The 16,550-nt window shown below is 40.2% G+C and overlaps 1 long non-coding RNA gene across 1 annotated transcript; it reads left to right on the forward strand.

Annotated features, from left to right (window-relative positions):
* Positions 1 to 14,343: 14,343 nt before the first annotated feature.
* Positions 14,344 to 16,222, forward strand: LOC108532783 (uncharacterized). Its single transcript, XR_001886550.1, has 2 exons — positions 14,344 to 14,530; positions 14,915 to 16,222. It is a non-coding gene; the product is annotated as an uncharacterized LOC108532783 (long non-coding RNA).
* Positions 16,223 to 16,550: the final 328 nt, after the last annotated feature.

The following is a 16,550-nucleotide window of genomic DNA, read 5'->3' on the forward strand; positions in this document are numbered from 1 at the left end:
TGAAATTCTGGGTTGAAAATTCTTTTCTTTAAGAATGTTGAATATTGGCCCCCACCCTCTTCTGGCTTGTAGAGTTTCTGCTGAGAGATCTGCTGTTAGTCTGATGGGCTTCCCTTTGTGGGTAACCCGACCTTTCTCTCTGGCTGCCCTTAACATTTTTTCCCTCATTTCAACTTTGGTGAATCTGACAATTATGTGTCTTGGAGTTGCTCTTCTCGAGGAGTATCTTTGTGGCATTCTCTGTATTTCCTGAATTTGAATGTTGGCCTGCCTTGCTAGGTTGGAGAAGTTCTCCTGGATAATATCCTGAAGAGTGTTTTCCAACTTGGTTCCATTCTCCTCGTCACTTTCAGGCATACCAATCAGATGTAGATTTGATCTTTTCACATAGTCCCATATTTCTTGGAGGTTTTGTTCATTTCTTTTTTCTCTTTTTTTTCCAAACTTCTCTTCTCATTTCATTTCATTCATTTCATCTTCAATCATTAATACCCTTTCTTCCACTTGATTGAATCAACTACTGAAGCTTGTGCATGTGTCACATAGTTTTCATGCCATGGTTTTCAGCTCCATCAGGTCATTTAAGGTCTCCTCTATGCTGTTTTTTCTAGTTAGCCATTCATCTAATCTTTTTTCAAGGATTTTAGCTTCTTTACAATGGGTTCGAACATCCTCCTTTAGCTTGGAGAAGTTTGTTATTACAGATCGTCTGAAGCCTTACTCTCTCAACTCGTCAAAGTCATTCTCCGTTCAGCTTTGTTCCATTACTGGCAAAGAGCTGCATTCCTTTGGAGGAGAAGAGGTGCTCTGAGTTTTAGAATTTTCAGCTTTTCTGCTCTGGTTTCTCCCCATCTTTGTGGTTTTATCTACCTTTGGTCTTTGATGATGGTAACGTACAGATGGGGTTTTGGTGTGGATGTCCTTTCTGTTTGTTAGTTTTCCTTCTATCAGAACCCTCAGCTGCAGGTCTGTTGGAGTTTGCTGGAGGTCCACTCCCAACGCTGTTTGCCTGGGTATCACCAGCAGAGGCTGCAGAACAGCCAATATTGCAGAATGGCAAATGTTGCTACCTGATCCTTCCTCTGGAAGCTTCATCTCAGAAGGGCACCCGGCTGTATGAGGTGTCAGTCAGACCTTACTGGGAGGTGCCTCCCATTAAGGCTACTCGGGGGTCAGGGACCCACTTGAGGAGGCAGTCTGTCTGTTCTCAGATCTCAAACTCTGTGCTCGGAGAACCATTACTCTCTTCAAAGTTCAGTTGGAAATGCAGAAATCACCCATCTTCTGCATTGCTCACACTGGGAGCTGTAGACTAGAGCTGTTCCTATTCAGCCATCTTGGAACCTCCCCACTAACATTCTTATAAGAGGGAATTCTGTCATGGATCCTACTTAAAGAGATTTAGTTGTGGAAGAATCCAAAGTATCCCTCCATGGAAGTGGTCCCAGGGCATGAAAGGCACAGAGAGTACTGGGGTTTACAACCCTCTATGCACCCTCATTTCCTCCTTCATTCTTTTACTACCCGATCTTCCATTTATAGCCTTAATACCTAAAGTGGGGTTCGACAGCATTGTATCACCTGGGAACTTGTTAGTAATGCAGCATCTCCATCCCATCCCAGATTAACTTTGTCAGAATCTGCATATTAACAAAACCCCCAGGATATTCCTAAACACATGTAAAACTGAAGAGGTATAGAGCAGAATTTGTGCGTTCTCCCACTCCAATTACTTACATCCACATTCATTTTTAGCTTGGTGACTCTAGAAAGAAAAGCACTATTCTTCCTTCTTTCTCTTTCTTCATCAGACCCCACCTTGAACAAAGCTGTGGTTGGCAGCATTTTACTCCTGTACCCATCTTTTCCCATTTGCTGTTCCCTTCCTGTTGATAAATGTCTGCACAGGCTCCTCAGGCTCCATATATCCCCGTCTCAGAGAGGCTGGAAACACACCCTTAGAAGCAGCTGTAGTGGCTTGGTGAGGCTGCCCTGTATTTTCTTGTGTCAGCTGTCATTCATGCGCAGTGTACAGAGGTTTATGACTTGTTTCTTGTCCTTCCAAATATTCAGTCAAGATGCCACAGTGTTGAGGTGGCAGGACTGATGACTTATTTAAATATTTTCCCAACTCTGCTCTTTCAGACCATTTCTTCCATGTTGATGTCACTTGTGTAGGAATATGAATGTAGTGAAATCATGAGGATCATTATCAAGTTTGCCTTTTAACTTTTATATTGATTAAGTCACTAGATTGGCAGTTTCTACCAGCTTTAAATCTACTCTGAAAGTAAGAGTACTTGGAATTGGCCCGCAGATCTTTTCATAGGTGTTTGGATGTACTCTAGGTGTATGCTTTTGCTTCCTAGTCATGGCAAGAAATTGTATTTTGAGTCCAGACAGGGGAAAGATGTCTTTTGGTATCTGGGTTACTTGGAGAATCCACCTGCATCTACAAAGTTAAAATGCTTTCTCCTGAATGCACACATACACACACACACACACACACACACACACACACACCCCTACATAGAGGCACACAATTTCTGTGCTTTATGGTCCACACTTATAATCCCCGAAGAGCAAAAGATGAAAAATAACAGAAACACAAAATTTATATCTGGGAAGAAAAACTAACCATAATGGTATGTATAACTGGTGATGCTATGCATTTCATAGGCATTAGAATAGTAAGGACAATTCAGCTGACAAGACATCGCTGGTTATACAATCCACATGATGCCCTCTTGATGATACAGAAAGCAGTAGTTTTAGTTGAAGTTAAGGTGGTTAGAAGATTAAATTTAACTGATGAAGAGTAAAAGAGAAACCAGCCATTTTCATTCTCTTTGGGCACATGTATCTCTGAGAAGGTAAAATGCAGGGAGTAAGAGGGAATATCCAAAGAGATTTAAAACAGGCTGAATATAATTTTCTCTTATAATTTGGTCAGCCACCTAGGTAAACTGAGACCATCTAGGACTTTGATTAAACAAATAATGGTTCCAAAGAGCATTTCTTGATGAGACCAAAGAGACATCTGAGCTCTCTCTGCAGACTTCCTCTGCCACCCAGAGTGGATATCTGTACCCTGAATCCACCTCCAGAAAACAGGTTTTTCTTGACTAGCCATGGGAACAGAGTTATGCAAAGATTTAAATGTTCAGCAACACAAACCCACACTGCTTATCCAACATCAACAAATATCATACTAAAGATCAAAACCAAGGCTCACACAGGCAACAAAAGAAAAGTAGATATATTGAACCTCATTAAAAGTTAAAACTTTTGTGCATCAAAGGACACTATCCACAGAATGAAAAGACTATGCACAGAATGAGAGAAAATATTTACAAATTATATATCTAACAAGGGGTTAATTTTTGGAACATACGAAGAACTCCTACAACTCAACAATAAGAAGACAAACACACCAATGAAAAAATGAGCATAGAACCTGAACAGACATTTCTCTAAAGAAGATACACAAATGGCCAATCAGCACATGAAAATATGCTCAGCAACATTAGTCATCAGGAAAATACAAATCCAAATCACAATGAGATACCACTTCACCCCTACTAGGATGGCTATAACATTAAGAAAAATAACATAACAAGCATCTTTGAGAATGGAGAGAAACTAAAACTCTTATTCATTGCTGGTGGGAATGTAAAATGGTGCTAGAACTCTGGAAAACTGGTGGTTCCTGAAGAAAATTAAACAGAGAATTACCACCACTGATCCAGCAATTCCACTCACAGGTATATATAGCAAAAGAATTAAAAATGGGGACTGAAACAGATAGTTGTATGTCAATGTCCAGAGTAGCATTATTCACAATAAGCAAAAGGTGAAAACAACCCTAGTGTCTATCAATAGATGAATGCATAAACAAAATGTAGAATGTGCATGCAATGAAATGTTATTCTGCCATAAAAATACTGCAGCTCTGATACATGCTGCCACATGAATGAATCTTGACAACACTATGCTAGGTGAAATCAGCCAGATGCAAAATGACAAACGTTGTATGATTATGCTTACATGAAATATCTAGAATAGGCAAATTCATAGAGACTGGAAGTAGATTTAAGATTATTCAAGGCTGGGGGCAGGAGAAATCAGTTATTGCTCAATGGGTACAGTTTTGGTTTGGGGCAATGAAAAAGTTTAAGAAATAAATAGTGGTGATGGTTGCATAGCATTGTGAATGTAATTAATGTCACTGAGTTGTACATCTAAAATGATTAAAATAGCAAAATTTATGTGTATATATAGATAGTGTGTGTATATATGTAGGTATGTGTATGTATATACACACATAATTTATAGATACATATAGATCCATCTATAATATATACACATATATACATATATATCATGTATACATACACATCTGTAATTTTTTTTAACACCAACACTTAGCAGACCAGGTATCTTCATAGCATTACTGATGCCTAACTGTCCGGCATTCTGGTTACTTTTATAGATGATATGAAAAAAGACTCAGGCAATTGTGAAACAAGATGATAAGACTCCAGAAGAGAGCACTGTAAATAATTTATGCATTTGCAGCAATGAAGAGTATCTCGCAAATCTGCTCCCATTCTTGGGGCCTCATCCTAGTTTAGACTTCTTTGTCTCTCACCTGGCTACCTCCATATTAGTAGCCACATAAACCACCTTTATGCTTCTGGCCTCTCCCTTTCTCAACTCATCCTCCTCAGTGTGAGTCAAATCACCTCAAATGCACTCAAAGGCCTCTCAGAGTCTTCAGGATCCTGGAAGGAGGGGCCAAGTGGGAGGAATCCACAACCACAGCTGTCTGACCCTGACCCTGCCACCTCCACCTGCTGTTCCTACAATGTACCAGGGACATTGACTGCTGCCTCTAGGGGAGCTTCTCTCAAAAGGTGCAGGGAAATACTGCAGGACAGAGGCTACCAAACTGTAGCCATGGCCCAAATCCAGCTCACTGCTAATGTTACATGGATTATGAGTTAAGAATGGTTTTCAGGACCGGGTGCAGTGGCTCAGACCTGTAATCTCGGGACTTTGGGATGCCAAGGCAGGGGGATCATGAGGTCAGGGGGTCAAGATCAGTCTGGCCAACATGGTAAAACCCTGCCTCTACTAAAAATGCAAACATTAGCTGGGTGTGGTGGCGGGTGCCTGTAATCCCAGCTACTGGGGAGTCTGAGGCAGGAGAATTGCTTGAACCCAGGAGGCAGAGGTTGCAGTGAGCCGAGATTATGCCACTGCACTCCAGCCTAGGTTACAGAGCTGAACGTTGTCTCAGGAGAAAAAAAAAAAGAATGGTTTTTAGGCCAGGCGCAGTGGCTCACACCTGTAATCCTAAGACTTTGGAGGATCACTTGAGCCGAGGAGTTTGAGACTCTCCTGGACAGCAACTCGGTCTCTACAAAAAGTACAAAACATTAGCCAGGAATGGTGGTGCACACCTATAATCCCAGCTATTCAGGAGGATCACTTGAGCCTGGGAGGTCGAGGCTGCCATGAGGAGAAATTGTGCCATTGCACTCCAGCCTGGGTGACAGAGTGAGACCCTGTCTCAAAAAGAAAAAAAGAAAAAAGAATGGTTTTCACGTGTTTTGATGTTTGGGGAAAAACATCAAAAGGAGAATAATATTTCGTGACACAGAAAAATTACATGAAATTCAAAACTCAGTGTCCTTAAACAAAGTTTTATAAAAACGCAGCCATGCTCATTTGTTTGTAAGTTGTCTGCAGCTGCTTTTATATTATGATGGCAGAGTTGAGTAGTTGCAGCAAAAAAAAAAAAAAAAAATTACTATCTGGCCCTTGAGAGGAAAAGTTTGTCAACCCTTGCTATGGAATATCAAAATTTTGGATGGCACGATGCGGACTCCCAGTTTTAGATGTTAGATAAAGTTAAGATGTTGCTATCTTCTTGTCTTGGAAATCACCTCAAAGCAACAAAGAGAACAAAAATCAGACTGACATATAAGCTCTGTCTTCAACAAAAGAGAAAATATCTGTAACCTTGAGCCAGTCTACGAGAAATGCAGTGGAGATCAAACAGGGTCATGGGAGAAAACAAGAGATGGTGCTTGTGTCTGGACATCTCAGAGAAAGGTGACAGAGAACAGTCCTCCAAAGAGGACGGCCCATCCTTGGAGGCAAAATCAGGTCCTTACTGGGAGCAATAGGAATTCCATGAGCAGAGTGATGGCAGAGGTGCTGTTGAACATAAATTGACACCAAGGACAATCAAGGATGACAGGGCTGTATCCAGCCATATTATCATAAGAAGGATGGAGGAGAGAGATGTACTGTGCACCACCTGCACCCCCCAATCTCTACTGGCTGGAAAAAATAAAAGCAGGAAACTCACCCATTCCCACGACCCTGTAATCCTTTGAAGGTTATATTCATTTCTTTGGTCTTCTATACAAATTGCCACATGCTTGGTAACTTAAAACAACAGAAATTTATTCTTTTACAGTTCTGGAGGCCAAAAATCCAAAATTCAGATATCAGCAAGAGTGTGTTCCCTCCAAAGGCTCTAGGGAAGAAGACTTCCTAGTTCCTTCCAGCTTCAGTGGTTCAGGCATTCCTTGGCTTCTGGACATATCACTCTAGTTTCTGCTCCATCTTCACATGCTTTTCCTAGGTTTCTATGTCTGCGTGTCTCAAATGCCCCTTTTCTTTCTTTCTTCAATAAAAAACACCAGTTATCTTGGCTGACTGCGGTGGCTCATGCCTGTAATCCCAGTATTTTAGGAGGGCAACCTGGTAGATCACCTGAAGTCAGGAGTTTGAGACCAGCCTGGGCAACATGACCAAAGCCTATCTCTACCAAAAAAAAAAGCTACTTGTGATGGTGCATGCGTGTAATGCCTGTAGTCCCAGCTACTCAGGATCTGAGGCATGAGAATCTCTTGAACCCGGGAAGTTGGCAGTGAGCCAAGATAGTGCCACTGAACTCCAGCCTGGGCCATAGAGACTCCGTCCCCTCCAAAAACCCACCAGTTTTCAGATTCAGTACCTACCCTAAATCCAGGATGATCTCATATTGAGATCTTTAACTTAATTAGATCTGCAAAGACCCTATTTCCAAATAAGGTCACATTGATAGTACTAGAATTTAAGACTTGGACATATTTTACAGGACACAAATCAACCCACTAAAGAGAAGTGGTAGTTTTAAAACATGGCCCCAAATTATTTGATAGTTCTTTCCATCAAAGTGGGGGGGGGCCTATGGCCTCTCCCTATGAATCTGGGTGACTTTGCATCTGCTTTAAACACCAGGGTACAGAAGAAGTGGCACAACATGATTTTTGAGGATTGTGAAAGGTATGAAGCTTCTGCCTTGTTTGTTGGAACACAGAGCCATTGGGTAAGCAGGCTGTTCACCCAGAGCGGCGTGCTGGAGAGACTCCAAAATCCTCAAGAAGATATTACACAAAGGACCCGTGAGGAAGCTCGTCCATCTGATTGGCCAGCACCAAGTGTTTCTTTGACATCTCGCTTGTCATGAAAGCCATCACCAGCCACACGGTGCTGTCAAGCACTGGAAATGTGGCTGGAGCAACGGAGAAAGAGAATTTTACATTTTGGCTTATTTTAATTAATCTAATGTTAGAATTACTGTAAAATATATCATCACTCATTTTTATATGGAGTGGATAGTGACATGATAATATTTTAGATATATTGTGTTAAACAAAATATATTATTAAAATTAATTTGGCCTTTTTTAATGTGACTGTTAGAATACTTCTAATGATTTGTGACTCACATTGTATTTCTACTGGAAAGTGCTACTTTAGCATCATCTCTAAAAGGTTCTGGAGTTGCGAGCTGGTGGCCTTGCATAGGTGTCTCCCACCTGGGCCAGGTCACTCACTTGAACCAAGTGACCTTCCAAGCGTCTTCCAGCACTCTGATCTCCACCTGAGCATGGAACAGACCAAAAGATCACAAGATAAACTGGTGGAATTTTAAGGATACTTTAGAACGGAAAGAAAGGCCTTTCTTTGTCTGATGCTCATTGCTCTTTTGGGGCACTATGGCATTTTGGAAAGACTTTAGTTAACCCAACTTTAAATACCAGCTAAGCTAATTACTACCTGTGTGATCTTAGGTTAGTTTCTAAACCTTTCTGAACAAACAAACAAATATTTACTGTGAATACATTTAACCTGCCCGGCTAGACCTGTGAGTTTCTTGAAGATGTGACACGATCCATGCTTCGCAAAGCTATTGCGAGGATCGGGGATCAGGGCATAAGAGGCCCAGCAGCCAGTGGCTAAATAAACAAATATTGATTACAATTTAATAGTTTTTACATTAAGAAATAATCACAATTCATATTAATAATTTAATAATAATTTTAATGCCTAAGTATCCTGACAAATAAGGAAAAGCCCTGCAGAAGACAATAGTAACTAAAGACTTTACATTCCTGCACATGTGTGTGCATGTATGTGTGCACAAGTGTGCATGTGTGTGTGTCTGCAGGCGGTTGAGGTGGTACAGGAGATTGATAATAAGCAAATAGACAAATAAATATGTAACTCAGGACATGACAAATACTGTGAGGAGCAAATAAGGCAGGATGAGGAGCTGGTGAGAGACAGGTGGAGAGATTGGTTGGGAAGGTGGGAATGTATCTCAGCTAAGCGGACCTTAGCTGGGGGTAAGCCTCAACCATGTCTCCATTTCCTCTGGTGCCAGAACTACAGGATGTGGTCTCTCAACAGAAATCTGTGCTTTCAGTCTGCCTTATTTCACTTTCCCTGTATCTGCCTATACTTTTTTTTTTCTTTATACTCCAAAAACTGACCTTCTAACCTCAGAATCAACAGAGCAGTGCAGTTTTCTAAGAAAGCAGCTTAACTAAAGCCAATGGGCCTAAAATTAATGCCTTTAAAATCAATTTGCATATAGCCAACTTGCTCATAGTCTATTTGCCATAAGCTGCTTTCACTTAACCTTTCTCTTAAGGTTTCACCTTCAAAACATCTCCTATGAAGCAGATCAGTTTCAGCCTCTCGTGTGTTTTTCTGATTCAGTCCCTTGTTAAAAGTATTTCTGTTTTATTTTCCTATTTTTATTAAGAATTTATGCAGTTATTCATATATTGATTCAATGGTTATGGATTCACTGATCAATTTAATTCATCAAGTTGGTTCCTTTGGAGATTTCTTACCTCTCTTTTACTATTTTCTTTGTTTTTTCCATACCTACATGTCTCTATGGGTTCATCAATACAAATTAGTCCCACTCGTGTTTGATGCAATTCATAAGATGACTATTTTGGCAAAGGCAAACAACTACAGAAAACTTCCTAGTGACAGGTTTTTGCTTTTAGGTTCATGAAAGTAGAAAAATAAAATGGTATTACCATAGCAATATACCACATGACCACGTTAAACCCATTGGGATCTTAAGGCTCTAGGTTTGAGCTGCCATAGCCTACACATGTGGGCAGAGACTTGACAACAGGGTTTCTGACTCCAAATTCTGTGTTCCAATTAAGAGCTCTACACTGCTTCCTTCAATAATTTTGCAAATGTGCTAATTATACTTTCTAATTAGTTAAATAAGACACGGTTTATCTACCATTTGCTCAAACACTGTCTCATTTTAACCTCCAAAATATCATTTCTTATTACCATTATCACCTTAATGAGGAGGAAACTTGGTTAAATGAATGAGCAAATTAATTAATTAATTATGTAAAGCAGGATTTAACAACTTCTTCCAGTGAGGAAGAAAGGAAAACCTGAGATAAGAAAATAGTTGAACAAACCAACAAAGAAACCTCCTCCTTTAGAACATTTAAGCCAGTAGATCTCAGCTGGGGACAATTTTACACTCCCACTGAACACGGACACATTTTTGGGTGTCACAAGTGGGAAGAGGGTGCTCATAGGTAGAGGCCAGGGGTCCTGCTAAACATTGTACAATGCATAGGACAACCCCACAAGAAAGAACTTTCTGGCCCAAAAATGTTGATAATGCTGAGATTGAGAAATCCTGTTTTAAGGGCAGCTTGTTTTTCTTTTTTTTGTTTTGAGATGGAGTCTTCCTATGTTGCCTGGGCTGGTCTCAAACTCTCCTGAGTTCAAGAGATCCTCCACTTCAACCTCCCAAGTAGCTATGGGATTGCAAGTGCTCGCCACCGCACCTGGCAGGGCTGCTTGTTTGAAGAGGTAAAAATAGAGTGTGCTTCCAAGACAAACGCTGACCTTGAAAGGACTGGTCTTCTTCATGCACTGTCTTTCCCAAATAGGGCAACTGCATGTTTTGCCATGTATACCCACACACCTGTTTCAGAAAGAAATCTATGCTCCTATGTTCCTTTTCTCTGCCTGAAGTCTCAGGTGAGGCTCTGTTTTGTTCACCTGTTTTCTCTGGCACAGTCCCTCATCCACTAACTCTCTTTATGAACTTGACTCCAGCCCTCAGTGAAGAGAAAGGCCATGATTGCCTCAGGTTGTGTCCTTGCTCCCAGACCCAGTGCCTGGGCGAGGCTCCCACGTCAGGCCGAGCAGGCTGTGTCTCTGGCTCAATCTCCTGGTTCTCCAGGCCAAGGCTAGCTTAGGAGCCAACTGAGGGAGGATGTTCCATCCCTTTCCATCGGTCTTTCTCACACCGTGCTTCGTGGTGTCTCCCTCTTCTCTCCTCCCTCACTCCTCCTTCAGACCACTGGACCTCAAGACTCACTTCTTTTCATCTTCCCTTTAAACCCCATTGCCAGAGAGAGTCACTCAGGAACAACTCAAAAAGTTAACGACTGATAATAAGTTTAGACCCCTTTCAGGCAAAGCTGCCCATAACAAGCTCCTGTGGAGTGTAAGACATGATAATACAAAGCACTTTTCCATCCTTTACTTCATTAGCTTTCAGAGCTTCCCTCTAAGACTGAGGCACAGGAGATTTCCATGCCATCTTAGAATGATGGTGAAACAGGCTCAGAGCTCCAGGTTACCCGGTGGGTTGCTGGTGGTATCTGCATGTAAAACTGGGCTTCAGATGCTAAGCCCCGTCTCCTCAGTAAAGAGGTCCTGTCTGCTGGGGGAATGCAGACTCTTGCAGTGCACCTCCGTCTCCTCCTCACATGTACAGCCCTCTTCTGTTTTCACAGAAAGGCAGCCAGTGACCCAGAAGAGGAACTCTGTACCCCATTTGGGGGAAGGCATTGTTCTATTTCCCCTCTGGTCTCCTGGCCTTTAGAGCTGTATTATTTGCTGCAGTTCTGAGTCCTGAACAGCTCCTCCTCGTTAAACCCTGACTTATAATGATACAGTCAGCTTCTTCCTTCCCAAGAAAGATCCTCAGCAGATGCTCATCCCTTTATAATGGACCATCAAGCTGTATTTGTTTGATGTTTATATTTCGTCTCATTCCTTTCTGGCATGGGAGGACTCCAGTTGAAACAGCTCACATTTCTCCTCCAAGTTCTTGTTCTGCCCTCTTTCTTCATTAAGTAAAGGTAATGATAAAAAGGCAAAACAAAACTTGGAATTTCATTGTTGGAGGAAATGCAAAAACATTTGAGAAATGGCCCTAAGATCCCTGAGGAATACTCAGTCTAGAGAAGAAACAACACACGCAAAGGCAGTCTGGAAAATGTTGTGATTGGTATATGCCCATGAGACTGTGGGAAGCCAGAGAAGAAAGAGACTACCTGGCCAGGGTGGCAGGGCACACAGGACAGAAGCAGCTATACAGAGCAGATATTACCTAGCCTCACAACTCAGTAGCATCTTCAGGTGAAACATATTTGCTTGTTTCAATGGCACCACAAGTTTTCAGTGGATGGTTTTATTTTCCACTGTCTGAATGACTTCAAGTGTCAGTTACTTTAGTGTGCGCTGCTTTACTAGAAAACCAAAGTTTTGAAGTGATTTTCTATGTATTCCAAGAGGTAAACTATAAATGAGAAAATATAGTTTTTGTTATTGTTTTGCCCTATTTTCTATATATGGAAAATAATAGATTCTATAGAGAAAATCAAATTATCCTCTTTGTCCTATATTTTTTCAGTCTGTTGATTTTTACCCTGGATCAAACCTCCTGTAACTCCAGATGAAGTTCTAACACTACCTACAGCCTCTATTGCCTTTATGTCATCATGTTTTTGTGCAATAATCGTTGCCAAGTTATTTCGCTTCACACCAGCTGGGACAAAGTAGGACAGTTACCTAATGTACCCCAACAAACGGCATGAAAATTGCTTAAGAACCTGCCTTGATGTTATCACTGCTCTAGTCGTTTCATTTTATTATTCTCTCCAGCTAAACCTCCCTAACCTAGTTAGCCACTCCCTGCCCTTTTCCTTTAAACTCCCACGATGATTCTACCATACTTCATACAAGGTTTGGCTTTGTTTTTTTTTCACAGGACATTTATGTGTTCCAAATAACTTTTTCCTTTTTAACTAAATCAAGCAGCAAAGCACCTGGAGAGTCATTGGTTTGGGATGTTCTCTCTTCACAAATTCAGAACATAATAACCTAAGATCATAAGGATTATAATCAGTTATATAATGTTCCATTTGAAATTAGAAGTGGAACCAGACAAATGAACTGTAGATACAGCCTGTCTTCTCTAGCACTCACACTGAGCTCTCCTGGGTGACTGACTATCACAATACAAAGGAAGCCCTCTGGAAGTAGAAGGGAAGGAAACATCACTATAGTCTAAGGAGATACTGAAAAACAGGAAAGACAGGAGATGAAGCTGAACCTTTAAAGCTAGGTAAGATTTCAAAGGGAGAAAAGGCCCTCCAAGGAGATCAACATCTCAAGCAAGATGCTATAGTCGAAAGTATTGGGGCCTATGTTTTTTAAAAAATAAGTTAATCAATGTTGCTGGAGATCAAGGGTCTGGGGTGGAGAAAGACACAGAAGGATAAGGCTAGGTAGGTGGGTCATCAGTAGATCATTTAGGACTCTAGATAGCAAACTGAGGGTGGACTTCATTCTGTAAGAAAGAGGAGCCATCAGAGACTTTGGAAAATACTCTAGAAGCATTGAGGAGAGGAAGATATTCCAATGGTGAAAGTGAGAGGTTTTGTAAACTTTAATCAGGACACTGGCTATGGAGAAGAAGAGGAGGAGGGAAAAGAAACTTTGTAGGAATCAAATAAATCAAATTCAAGTAGGCTGGATATGGGAAAGTGGGAGTGAAGGACTGGTATGAAGAAGAAAAAAAAAAAGATCAGGCAATGTTTATCAAAATACTCTCCTAGTGCAAGGTCCAAGGGAGACACTCAACAAATATTCCTTGAAGTTTGTGATTCCAGGGTTTAGAGTATAAGTGACTGGTGATGTTATTTCCTGGGATAAGGGGAAAATATCAGGCATTGTGAGGAAGACAACAGGGTCAGCCATCGGCATGTTGGATTTGTGGGTAGAGATGGCTAATTGGCATTGGATATACAAATCAAGTGAGAGATCTGGGAGAGTGATAAAATGGTCAGTGTTTAACATATAGATGAAACCCCCAAAATAAATGAGATCTTCCAAGAAGAATGTATAGAAGACAACAGAACTAGACAGCAAACATCTCCCAAGGATTTGCTCTTGTCTTTGTTCTCTTCCATACATTCTTCTTGCAAAAGAGCCTAGCACAGGCCTGGCAGAGAGCGTATATTCAATAAACATGTGTTGAGTAATGGAATTAATAAGTTTAAGGAGAATGTAGTTTGCATTTCATCAGACAAGTACGCAGAGATAAGACCTTATTTATGTTGAGCGTCAATTATCTGCCAGGTACTCACTTTACTTGTGGTTTCTCCTTTAAGAGAATAAAATAATGTCACCCAAAGCTTTACAAAACTTTAAAGTCCAGGTTTATAGTGACCTCAGCTTTTGCAACGTTCGCAACTCTCATGCCTTCCTTTGGACTCTTCCCTGCCCTCAACGTTTTTGTGTTTAATCACCAAATAAGAAGTCAGAGCAAAATGAAACTCCTTTGAACTTGGGACACTCTTCACATTCTCTTCCATAAAGAGAACTCCCATATAACCAGAAACCTTGTGGTTTGTCTGGAACTGTTGCAATTGTTCCTTTAGTTTATTAATTCATCATTTTCTAAGAGCTGGCACTGTGCAACATGTGGAAAGAAGACAAGGCTCAGCCAGCGAGAAGCTCGAAATATAGTTCAAATGTGTGTGTGCCCACATTTTGGGAACCCAAAATCAACTGATAGAAAACTAAGGTTTCCTTGGATAGAGCCTGCATAAAATTTCTGCACTTATGTATAGACCTGCATCACAATTGCGATGTAATCTGCAAGTAAACACTGTGTTCTGTGGACACACTCAGAAGAGTGGGCCTAATTCTGTCTTAGAAGCACAGGTAAGAGTGGAAGATCATGGACGTCTTCACAGAAGAAAAGATATGAAAACAGAGCCTTGAAGGCTAAATAGGTTTGTTTCTTTGCTTCTTTGTTTTTCCAGGTAGAAGGGGCCACATAAGCAAAGATGAAGAAACATAAAAGAACTTCAGTGTGGACTGTTTGAAAGGTGGGAGATGAAGCTGGGGCAGAATACCAGAAGGATTTAAATGATTGTGGCATGATTGGATTTGTGTTTTGGGAAGACTGTTCTGGCTGCTAGTGCAGACATTGGAATCAAACATGGAAATATGCCTGAACAGGGAGCTTTAGGCCCAGGTGCCTTCTCTTTAGCCTCCAAAGACCTGAGAAGGGCTGGATCTTGAAGACTGACATGTGTAAATGCATTGAACCATTAGAAACTTTTCCCAGGAAATCTATTACAAAGTTCACCATGTTTATTACATTTTAAACAACTTTTTAATATAAGCCTGTCATTTGTAACAACCTGTGAAATTAAACTTTTTTCTTTTTCTTTCTTCTTATGCTTTGTTTTCTTTTCTCTTGATGTTAGAATGAGAAAGAGCACTTGATGAAGAGTCTCGAAGTCTGTGTTTCAGTCCAAAACCTGCCAATAATGCTGGAAAACCTTAGAAGGTCAACAAACCCTCCTGAGGTTAAAATTCTTCACCCCTCAAAAAGACGGACATTCTGAGCCTCCTGCCCCATAAGATTGTTGTGAATTTCAGACAGGAATGGCTTTTAGGTGAATGCAGCCTAAAAGCCACCATGAGCCAGAGCAAAGGAAGGAAGTTTCCAATTTTCTATAGCTATTTCATATCAGACATCATGTAGTTTCAGTATACTTAGTTTCCTTTGATATTATCCATAGCCTCGGCCCTCAAATATTTCACATTCTTAGATTAATTTAATAATAACCTGGCGCTGCTGCGTATGTGCCCTACCATATCCACAGCCAACTATGAAGACAATAACTTTCTCACCTGAGAACTAAAGACTTACATGGCTATAGCTCCATATTATAATCTACTTAAATTATAAATTATATAGTATCAGACCATCATCTGAACCATTTTAGATCTAAGAGATTTGCCATGTCCTCATACACTGTCTATTATAATCTGATTCTTCTTTCAGTCCACAAATATTTATTAAGCAAACACTCTGCAAGGTTCCAGCTACAGAGACACTTGGAAGTAGCTAGAAACTCGGAAATCAAGAAGGAGTACGTCTTATACAACGTGAATTCTAGGAGGATTTTGTGGGAAAAAAATTTTAAGGAAGATATGTTTTCAGAGTTTCATACTTAATTATTAAAAATTACAATGATTTTCAAAATGTATCTTTGGCAGTGGAGATTATGTTTTGTCTGGTAAACCATCAGCTTTTTCCTTTAACCAACAGTTCATCTAAAACATTTTGCCAAATCCAGAAGATACAAGAATTTACAGTGAAGTTTGGAGGGTAGGGAACCCAAAATCAACTGATAGAAAACTAAAGTTTCCTTGGATAGAGCCTGCATAAAATCTCTGCACTTATGTATAGACCTGCTCAGAGCAATATCTGTGGAACTGACTTCAAAAGCTCCAAGTGCCAGAAATAACAACTGCCCTAGATCAAGTCCAGGAACAGATATTGGGACTAGAAAGAGGGATTTTCTAAAGATCTGAGTTTCATTTTTATCTATAATATTGTTGACAAATGGAAATGCTACTATGTGAAACTCTGGCACTTTTTTGGCTATAAAAAAGCCATGTGTACAGTATGAGCTATCATGCTTTATCAAGTCTAAAGAACAGAGAAAGCCATGTGGGTATCTTATAATGGTTAATACCCTCTTAATAAAGTACATTTGTGCATTAAATTATTTGAATTTCATTTCTCTGTTAAACTAATATCACTGTTCCTGAATAGCATGCTTGTGTTTGGGTTCTCATCTTGAGAAAAGTTTGAATTGCCTTAATATTTTGCTAGTCACATAAAGAATTCAAGTACCATATTTTCAAATTAACCTTGCTTTTGCTTGAAGTCTTTCCTCTAAAACATACATATTCAGCTAAGTAATCTATATTGAGGTATTTAATCTAAATCTATATTTTATTTCAAGCAAATACAGAAAGCATCTTTTAGAAAAGTTATCATGTACCATTCCACAACATAAAATTAATTTTTTTCTTTGATAAATCTGA

Source organism: Rhinopithecus bieti, unplaced genomic scaffold, assembly GCF_001698545.2.
Source record: "Rhinopithecus bieti isolate Rb0 unplaced genomic scaffold, ASM169854v2 scaffold_7681, whole genome shotgun sequence".
In the NCBI taxonomy this organism is placed as follows: domain Eukaryota; kingdom Metazoa; phylum Chordata; class Mammalia; order Primates; family Cercopithecidae; genus Rhinopithecus; species Rhinopithecus bieti.